This window comes from Cibotium barometz, chromosome 3 (assembly GCF_041138505.1).
Source record: "Cibotium barometz isolate CiBa-2024 chromosome 3, ASM4113850v1, whole genome shotgun sequence".
In the NCBI taxonomy this organism is placed as follows: Eukaryota; Viridiplantae; Streptophyta; class Polypodiopsida; order Cyatheales; family Cibotiaceae; genus Cibotium; species Cibotium barometz.
In genome coordinates, this window is record NC_141048.1 from 73937539 (window position 1) to 73949237 (window position 11699).

Consider the following 11699-nt stretch of genomic DNA (forward strand, 5'->3'; position numbering starts at 1 on the left):
CGTGAGCTAGTAGTGATGACACACTGTTCTGTTTTTTCCCTAAAAATACCAACACTTCTTTGGTAGGAGGAACCTGGGTGATTTGATGCACTGTCGTCGGGGGCAAGGTCGTCTCCAATGAGTTTCCTTGATCTCAAGTGTCTGAGAATATGATTCAACATGCTAAATAACTACTCCAACTGCCGTTACACTTGGTTTTCTGTCGAACTAACCATTCTTGTTGTGAATTAGTAGATCTTCGTGAAATAGCAAACTACATTTCATGTCGTGAAGTAGCAGTCTATATTTCACGTCGTGAACTATTTCACGAGATAAGATTTTTCGTTTCTTTGTGTTAGATGTGTCAGGATCAGGTGCCCTAACTTTAGTAAGGTAATCCCAAAATTTTCGGCACGCTGATGTGGCGGATAGTGTTTCACGTCGTGAACTGTATTCCTGCACTTTCACATGTTTAATAGTCGAGTCAACAGAATGATGTTTTGATTGAATTAGAGTGTGATTTCCCTGCCCAGAAGATCCAAAAAGGTTATGCCTAGCAATTGGAATGCAATGCAAGTCACCAACACAACCAATGGCTCCTTGTCGACGAGCACTCAATTGAGTGTTACAGCTTGGAGAAATATGACCACCATAAAAACCAATAGTGAAGTATCCATGGAAGAAGGGCTAAGATTCTTTGGCTTTAGAGAACAAAAACCAGCTTCTCCTACAAAGCCCAGCGGAATCTTTAATATGGCCAGGGGATTTTTTGGTCTCCAACACGGCACAGAAGATGAAGCACAATCTGCAAGTACGGGCCCTTCAACAAGCGCTAGACACGGTCTAAGACTAGACTTACCAACCCAAACTTCTGGCCAAAAGAATGCTAACACAGTGAGGATTAGCAGAATTACTCCTAGGGTTAGGAGGGACAAGAAAAATGTTACCCAGACAAGTCAAATCTTCTTCCCCACATCAGAGGAAGTGGACATTAACATGAAACTGGCTAAAGCTGAGCGCCAATTATGACTACTGGGTTTAAAAGGCAAGAGCTCGATACGCGAAGAACGATGGTGGAATAGAGAGAATTTGATAATTTGAATCTGTTTCAATCACATGGCAAGGAACCCAAAACATCTAAAAATGTGACTGATAACATGTGGATGGGAATGACAAAAGGAGGAATACTAGCCGTAGAACCCATAAACAAGAAACCCAAGGCTGAGAAAGTCCTCGAAACACAAGAAGAAGTGGGCAATCTACCTAGGGCATTTATAGGAGGAGAGGATTGGCTCTACACGAGAGAGGATATACATGAAATGTTCAATGATCCCACATTCTTACAGAGTATGGAACTTCTAATTCAACAAAGGTGAGTTGAGCCCGCTAATGATGAGCCTGGTGATGAGGATGTGCTCGGACACCCAGCTATAGACTCGAATTGAATAGAAGAACCTATGCAAGAAGAGAACGAGGTCTAGGTAGGGGGGATAGCTCCTCGAAGGCCAATTGTGGATCCCAACGGAGATCTAAATGCGGTCACAAGGATGAATTTGTTGAATATGGTTGCAGAAATGGGCAGAGGCATGGTTAGGGAACTAGGCACTACCCTTGCATCCAAACCATCTCAGATGAAGCCACACATCATTTTGAAGCTTGTGCAAAAGTTATCAGGAGATGGGGACCCAATCCAACACAAAGATTTTTTAATCAACCTGTGAAACATGTGGGTCGATAAGCGATGTAACCATGATACATGCTTTTTCTCTGACCTTAGAAGGGAATGCTCACCAATGGTATCAAACCTTATTAAAGCCTAAGGATAAAGTCAATTTCACTCGGCGTAAGAATGTGTTCATACCAAGCTTTGCTCGAAGTGGTGATCGATGGAGTCATGTGGCACAACTCCACAACATCAAGCAAAAAAAAAATGAGTCCATGCGAGATTATGTTTCTCAGCGCCGCTCAAGCACCTGAACTCAAGATGCAAATTGAGAGAAAGGCTAACTAATATTGCCCTGCTTCTGGAGAGGAGTCCGAGATCATAATATGCATGATTATCTGGTGTTGGCCCGCCGACCAACTACTCTAGATACGTGTTGTAAGTTGGTGATTGAATATGAGGATAACATGCTTGAGTCGCTACAACCGGAAGATGCCAAGGCACCTTCAGTGGTAGCAGCATCACGAGTCTCTAGTCATCAGGACGTCGAAGCCAGGAACAAGTAAGTTGCGAACATGACAGTTGAGGAACTCAATACTGCCATTTTTGAAAAGATGAAAGTTAGGTATGAGAGAGAAGCATCAAGAAATGCCCATCTCTATCCTCGGAGAGAATTGATTTGGTGCTCAATTTGTAGAAAAAAAATATACGAGCACTGAATGCCCTAACCTAAGGCCAAGGCAGTCACCTTATTGTGCTCAATGTCAGAGACTAGGGAACCATGACACTGCCATGTGCAGATATCCAAGGATCCAACCTTTAGTACAATTTCCAGCACCTAGAGTGCCTCTAGCCTTACCAGCACCACCGATGCAATCCAATGTGGTTGCAGGGCAACCAAATACGTCGTACTTACCAAGAGGAATGTTCAGAATGCAGGACATGTCACCATTGCCGCCGCTTGTTCTACCACCACAAGCCAAGGTCAACCAGGTGTTGATTGAGGAACCCTTGGAAGAGGAAGAGGTCATGCGTAAAGTAGAGGTTAATAAAAAACGACTACTACAAGGAACCAATGGAGATCACACTAGAGTATTATGTCTTACAAAATAGTAGGACAGTACCAATGTTTCAAATCACGGTACAGTGGAAGGGAAAAGACATAAACTCGACTATGAGAAGGGGACCCATACAATATTCTCATTATAATGGACCTCATCACGTAGCCGAGTGTCCTCTAAAAAATGTGACTAATGCTGGCCAAACTCAATTTAGACCAATGCCATGCCAGCTCTTTCATATGTTAAGTGTGGTGTTGATCATATGATCAAGGACTGCCCATATCGCATGAATGGCTCTGCTTCTACTTCTAACCATGCCACCATCAAGACTATAAGTGTGCAGCTTGGAAATACCGCGCCTTTGAATGTGCTAACATGCGCACAAGTAAAACAAGTGGACAAAGGGAAGAACCCACAAGGAATTACAACCTCTAAGACTAAGAGAAGGAGGAGTGAAAAAGGTGTGCAAGGGTGATACCATGGTCATAATTCAGGATGGATCCAAGGGAGATACCATTGACACCGAATCTACCCAATCAAAGGAAGGAGGCGACCAGGTGCCAAAACCAGATGAGCAGGTAAAAGAAAGACCAGCAACCCCCAAAGGGTGTTGGAGAATATCCAAATGCTAAAGAGGAAATAAGGAAGCTTGAGGAAGCTAAGGCCCTTGATGAGGAGTGTCAATGTAACCATGAAGCCCAATTGAGGGCTAACAAGGCTAGGGATACAATGTACCCATGAAATGAGCTGTTAAAAGAAACAAAGTTGGATGTGCCTACTTCAATTCTACAGGGGTCCGAGGAAGGAACTCATAATGACCTGATGGCAAGAATGTTTGAGGAGGTAGATCAAGAATTGTGGATCCATTCATTCCCTAGGATTGAATATGAGACAAACATGTGGAAGGAGCCCTCACTTGTTAGAGAACCTAGAGATACAGGCAATCTCTCAGCAATACTATCTACAACTATCAAAATGCCACTGGGACCATTGCTACGCAACACGCCGGCATTGTGGGAAGATGTCAAGGACTGGGTAGAAGGAAGAATGAACCTAATGTCTGCTATACAGAGGAGAGCCAGTCACCTCTGGCAGAGAAAAACCTAGTGCCTAAGGAAGGGGGAGCACCCAGATTCATCAAAATACATGTCAACCAATTGGGATAGTATTATGAGAGTGATGATACAAATGCGAAAATTCCAATCCACCACAATGAGTACCAAGCACTTACTATCTTGGATGGAGGTGTGGGTGTGAGCACATGATCGCAAACAACAGCACCCAACGCCTCCGGAAATGGCAGAAACAAAAGAGGTATATCGCTCAACGCAATGCCCTGCGAAGTAAACCCACGAACACCAAGTGGCTAAGATATCTCGAGGTCACTAAGGTGCATGATGAGTTTTCTAAGAATTGGGATAAGGAGTTGAGTAAGATAACCTTGGAAGGAAAACGGGAGGAGAAAACTACGATTCAAGAGCCTAATATACCTAAATTCACTAAGGCACGACAAAGGAAATGAAACAAGGCTTTGGCTGAAGCTGCGAGCAAGAGGCAAGAAAGGCGATGGCTCGGATAGAGGATGATGGGAATGACAAGCCAGTCTTGCTCTGAGAGTGCTGGACCATTTCAAAATCTAAACCATTGATATAAAAAAAAAGGTGGTCCAATTGATGGCCAAAAGATTAAAGGAAAATGGCCAATCCACATCTTATGATGGGCCAGCAAAAGCTAAGGAGGTAGACATTGCAAAGCCAGGGGAGGATCCCAAACCTGTCTATATTGCTAACGACTTAATGGCGGCTGAAGAAGAAGAACTCATTGCTAACGAATGGCGGGGCTGAAGAAGAAGAACTCATTGCTCTCCTAGAAGAGTTCAAGGATTGTTTTGCTTGGAAACATACAAAAATGAAGGGTGTACCACCCAAGGTGGTTTAACACACTATCCCAATCATGGAAGGATGGAGACCATCTACGCAAAAACCGTACCAGATGAATCCTAAATATGCAGCTATAGTAAAGGAGGAAATTGATAAGCTCATCCCTGCGGATTTCATCTATGAGATTGAGCACACAGATTGGCTTTTTCCCATCGTGATCATGCCAAAGAAGAATGGAAAGCTAAGAGTCTATGTTGATCTCAAAAAGGTCAATGCAATTACCAGGAAAAACCACTACCCATTACCATATACGAAACATGTATTAGAATGAGTAGCAAGGGAGGAAGCCTACAGCTTCTTAGAAGAGTTTTCAGGCTACAATCAGGTGTCCATTGCACCAAAAGACCAACACAAGACAGCCTTCAACACGATGTAGGGGACCTATGCTTATAAGATTATGCCTTTAGCCTCACTAATGCTCCATAAACTTTCCAATGATTGATGTGCACAACCTTCAAGGACTACTTGTAAAAGTGGCTTGACGATCTGTGTGCACACTCACGATGGACTGAACACCTAGCTTGCTCAAGAAAGGTGTTTGTTGAGAGATGTCGATTATATCGCATATCCTTAAACCCTTTAAAGTGAAGATTTGGGTCAAACACGGTGTAATCCCTCGTCACATTGTGCCTAAGAATGGTATTTCCACTGATGAGAGCAAAGTGAAGTTGATCTTGGAATTACCCCCACCAACAAACTACAAGGGTGTGCAGCGGTTTACAGGACACGAGTATTATCGATGATTCATCATATTCTATGCTTAAATTGCCCGGCCATTGTATAGAATACTTATCATCTTTGAGTGGGATCAAGTCATAACTTGATTTCCTATGAAACATGGGTAGCTCTAAACAAACCCCACCTAGAAGCAACTAGTGTACATGTTTGTAGTGTGCATTTATCAGTTACGTAAATAATGGGATTTTTGAATGTTAACATCTCCATCAGAGATAATCCCTTGGTTGGAAAGGTATTTGTTATGCTTGTAGGAACCATGGAAGAGGACATGATTCTTGGACGATCCTAGATTTGCGCTAGCAGCTGTCACATCCAATGGAAAAAACGGGCAGTACAACTCAACGATGGCAATGACACCATCACCATCCCATTATGGAGTCCCTTGAATAAGGGAAAACAGGCAAATTACATGCGGCATGGAGATGCCAATGCCAAGCAAAACAGAAGAATCAACGGATCAAGCCTCCACCTCAACCTAGCATCGACATTGAAGAGGACCACATAAAAGGCAGCGAATATATCCAATCAAACAACAATGGGTTCCCAAATCCCAACTTCAAGCCCAAAGATACTATGGTAGTGACAAAACCTCATGGTGGGTATCATAGCAATGACACAAAGCCAAATGCAAGATCCAAAGGAATCAAACAAGAGAGAGGAAGCCGCAACCCAAGCATGCCCAGACACCAAACTAACACAAGATCCAATGTGGCATTTACCTCCAAAGGAACAGAGGAGAGCCATAGGCACAAGCAAAATCAGGTCCCAGATAGATTAAGTGTCAAGGCAGCAACAAAATTGGTCTGGAAGAAGAAAATTGATCAACCAAGTAAACACCTCCAATGTCACCCACCAAAGAGATTAAGATGAGCCAAGTTGTGGACCAGGGTAATGCAGATGTGCACCCACATGTACATGCAACAAAAAAGGTTCACCAATATTAGGTAGATGTACTCCTTGACTAGATGGAAGGAAAAATCAGAAGTTCTCACTCATAACTACAGTGGCTACAACAACACATACCCACCAGCTCCCAAGTACAAACCTGGTTCCCATGGCAATAAATGGAAGGAGGGTGACAAAGAGTACCTAACTCCAAGCAATAACTCCAAATGGATACAAGGTAAAGGGGTATGCATTTCATGCCATGAAACATGTTCATATGTTTCATGTGTACAATTCTACTCTTCTAAATGCATATTGTGTGGCCTTGGAATGATCGAGTATATAGGAGTCCATAAGGTATCAACAATTGCATGCATAAGGAACACGGTTGTTTCACATCGTTAACCGCTGTTTCACGTCATGGAAAACTTTGGGCTATTTCACGTTATGAACCGCCTCATGACAGCTCATGCCGTGAAATGGTAAAAAACCTTCTACGAATCACGTGGCATGCCCAATAAAGATGGATGTTGGTGCTGGCGGCTAGAACATAAATACCACTTCTTTCCTCTTTCATGCGTTTTCATGATTTTTTTGAGTCATCTTCTTTGCCACTGCTTGTTTTCAATCATCATATGCTCTCCGTCCCCCAAGCTTTTTGCCTACTACTCGTTTGCAATCATCACTCCATTTTGCCACAGTTGAGTTCGATGCCTTGTGATTGCTTCAATCATCGGTGATTTGAGTTTCTACTTGAAATGCTTGTTCTAAAAGAACATGTAATTGCATCTACTTCACTCCTTTCCCTTCATGTGCAATATATTCTCTTCCCATGTGTGTCGTTTCTCCCACTCACTCACAAAAAATGTGCGATTTCAACACGAAAATAAATAGCATTCTAATATTTCACATTCTAAAAGAACATGTAATTGCATCTACTTCACTCCTTTCCCTTCATGTGCACTATATTCTCTTCCCATGTGCGTCGTTTCTCCCACTCACACTCACAAAAAACGTGCGATTTCAACACGAAAATAAATAGCATTCTAATATTTCATAGTAACAAAACCTCATCTGCACTTTCAAGCAAAACAAACTGATGTTCTACATCTACCTCCTCCTGATAATTCGCTCACACAATAGAGCAACTTACTAACACAAATCACAAATTTTAAGCAGTGAACGATACCTTTTGCTAGTTCACGAATCTTCTACTTCACGGTTTAACCCTTCACGCTTTAACCTTTCATGCTTTAAGCTTTCACGGGTTAACCCTTCATGGATTAACCTTTTCACGCTTTAAGATTTCACGTGTTAAGCTTTCACGTTGTGAACTACAGTCTGCTGTTTCACGCTGCTGTTTCACAGCACAAACTAATTCACGTAGTTACCTTGCTAATTCACCACATCACTCCAGTATTGTTATTTCTCACTTTACTAACACTCTTCCCATCATACATCACCGATTAACTCACCACTCACACACGAGCTCCTACCAATAAAAAATGACTGATTATCTATTGATAATGTTACAGATGGCATCTTTAGAAAACTCCGAGACCCAGAGTTTGAAGGAAACCTAGCCGTGACTCAAGCCAGTGCTGCGGGATCTCCGACCGAAGAAGAAGCAAGCACCATAAGGTATCAAGCTGACATATCTTGGACCTTATGCATAGGATTTAAAGGGGACAATGCTCCAAGCAGACTTCCAATGCTCCAAGCAGACTTCCAAAAGGATCAAGAAAAGATCCTCTTCTAATACCACAGCCCCGAGTGCCTCTTGATTCTAGAGGACACATGTGTAGTATAAAGCTGGAAAAGGTGGGGCTAGGCAAGATGGCAGAGGTACTACCCCACACATTCAACCAACCACTCTATGCCGAATTTATCAAGACATACGACAGGAATACAAAGAGGGGCACAATAAAAAAATGAGATGGATCTACAGAACATGTACTCACATCACTAAGGGGATGATACGAGAGGCACTACAATTGCCCCCCCATCTAGTCACATGTTCATCCCATAGATCAAATGCCAATGGAGAACATGCTAAAGACGACTGCATATAATTCAAATGGGGTTGAATATGAAAACATTAGGGAAGAAGTAGATGAACAAGCCTACCGCGCCATGTTAATGATCCTGCAAGTAAAGCCAGTGGACAGGTACAACAAAGTACCTCTTCACATAATTGCCAAGGTACATGAGGAGAAAGAGGAGAATTGGGCATGGTATATCCACATGGAGATGGGAAACTACCTGAAGTCCCGCTAGTCAAAGGTGTGCAACCCTTACCTTCTCACCAAAATAATGAGCCATGCAGGCAGCATTCCACTACCATAAGGAACTCAGGAATAGGAAGCATCACAAGCCCATACACAATAAGAGATCATGGTGGATCCGACACACCTCACAGCAGACTTGTAGGAAGGACAAGCTATCCTTAAAGACACAAAAGAGATCCTAAAAGAAATAACCAAAGAAGCCAAGGAAACCCAAGAAGATGAGAGGCAGCCTCCAACAAGTGGAAGTAGAGACCAAGCACGTGGAAGAGGAGGTGGCCAAAGACATAGCTTCATGTCAGGCAGCACTGGCAAAACACCAAAGACTAGTGAAGGTAACCACCACCCTTGACCCCCAATTGGGAATTGAAAGCATAAGCTTCATAGAGAAATTGTCCTCATAATCTGTAGTCCCAGAGTCAGTACTCCCAACACCACCTTCCAGCACTGCCACCTTGGTTTTCAAAAACCTTTCCCCTCTGCATGACCTCGTACTCTCAGATCTGTCGACCTCAGGGGAAACAGGTGCACCCCAAGAACAGGGAGAACAACAATTGCCACAAGGAACTATAACATAGGAGGACAAAGAAGCCTATTACAACATCCAGAAGCTACTTGAAAAGAGCAAGTACCAGAGGCTGACAAGCGCAAAAGGATCAAAGAAGGCCCCAGCCCAAGTAAGAGAAGGAGATTGGACTCCAAAAACATCCAAGACGCCAAATCCTTCTTCGATTATATGGAGATGCCCACGGATGCAGGTACCTTCCTCGAAGAAAGCATGGAAAGATTGGATATGCTGCTCCAACACCAATTTCATAGCTTAGATAGCTCAGCCTCAACAAGTTCGAGTATATGGTTACAAGAACAAAGGGTATGGTGCTATCACCTATTGACCACTCATATGCTGCATGACAGAAACACAAAATTGTGGAAGCAGATACAAGACACAACGGACCAGGTACAAGCTCTCAAAGATCAATTAGCTACAGCCGACGCCACACACAAAGAAGTCATCATTAAAAGCTTAAAGGCAGCCGAAGAACATGAATCAAGGATGCAAAGCATTGAGGAGCACAATCGGCTGCTATTAAGTAAGACCACAGTCAAAACTACCAAGGAAAATAAAGATCTCAAAGCGCAAGTTGATCAAGCAAAGGATCGGCTCCAAAAGGAGGTGGCGCACATCAAAGAAAAGGAGGTAAGCTGAAAGAAGATATGCAGAACTAACAGCTAGGGAAGTACGCGAGGCAACCATCTCCACGATCCTCAACGAAAAGGATACTAGGATCCAAGAACTGAAGTGAAGGCTAGCACTCCAGCACGGCCTTAAAGGGAGGACCAATCCGATTACTATGTTAACTCATCGGGCGTGCTTCGGAGATAGGCTCTTTGCAGTGACTCCTCAGGCCCCTCCTCAAAATCTAACTTTGTTTTTATCTACACTAATCCTCTCTCTTCTTAAATATGAAATAAATCTAACAGAAGACCTCAGCTTAGGAGATCTCACTCTCATATATCAAAATACAAAAAGGGACGTAGACCTAGCACTAGTCATGGGGATACTAAGAGGTGATATCATTCTTACTAACCCAGCTCACATATTCTTTTTTAAGTTACACCCCATAGTGCTCAACCTCTGTAGTTGGTGTTGGGTGTTACAAGAGTATGTCATTCTGGATGACAATGTCGACCAACTCGACTTGTTCATGCCAGATGACATGCCATCCACGCTAGCCAACTACGAGGTTGTTTCTAGGAGCTATGAGTGGATTAATAGCCATGGGTGGGTTGAAGTTTAGGACGCACATCAATATCTAAATCTTTCAGAATCAAACTTGTATCATCCCTTGGGTATCATAAGACTCTATAAAAAGATACATAAACATGTGGAGGCCATGCTTACTAATGTTAATTATCATTTTGATCGTGAAAATATTGCATAAACCACTGTAAACCCATAAGAAATCTTTGACCTTCATGACTTTATGAAGACTGTGAAATCCCCTCAGTCCCCACCCAGTTCAGGGGAAGGTCAGGAAGATACCCCAGGATCCTCCACATCCGTAACTTACCCCGTGGTTACTACTCTTTCGAGTAAACTCCTACATCCCTTTCCTAGTGTCTCTCCTACTAAGCAAATTGTATATTCTCACGTTTCTTTTTAACCCCTGTTGAATTTCCCACTAACCCTCTCAACCTCAAACAAGGAGTTGCCGACAACTACATTATCACCACCAAGGCAGCTTAATGAGGTACGCAATCTACCTCCTCGTGATGATTTACAAGTTTTTACTAATGAAAATGTCATTGAATATTTATAAGCTCTGCAGAATACGAGGGCCTCATCCAAGTAGGAAATGCCCTCCTAAAGCCTAAATTAATGTTCAAAGTACTGATGCAGATTACACCCTTTGAGCCAACAAGGAGAATCTTACCAAAGGCCTAATCGACCATGGAATCCAGGAGGTAACCATATGTTCCATATCCTCTATGAGCCCCAATGCCCGACTTCGTGGAGTTGCTACCAATGGGAGACAAAGGCACGTTGTGGGAAAATGTGGCTAGGCACACCAAACTGGCAAACCCACACTTGGCCGACGTGTTGGAAATCCGCATCGTAACATTTATGATAAGTTATTGTTTCCGCAGGGTGGCGCAAGCAGCATCCAGTACATACACAGGGTGGATACACAGCATCCAATACATACACAGGGTGGATACACAGCATCCAGTACATACACAGGGTGGATACACAGCAATAGTTACAGATGATACCAACCCCCACCTAGTGGACTTCTGAATACAACATGATTGGAGAAAGGAGTATCTCACAGTGCCAGAGTATAGCCTTCAATACTAGTGCTCCCCGCCCAAACAAAGAGTAGATCCTCTATATATGCCAATTAAAAGGCGACCCACTCTTTACAGTCCCACAATGCAAAGCAACGGGATTCCCTCATTTGCTATAACTTCCCTCAATTCTTGTCATCAACATTTCAGGATATTACCAGTTAAAGAAATCAAATGATGACATGGATAGAAAAGCATGGCACAGAATACCAGATCCCGACATAGTGGCTGTTGTCAGCTTTTTGAAGTAGATCACAGTTCTTAACGATTAACCAAAGGAAAGGTAGGATGGATATGA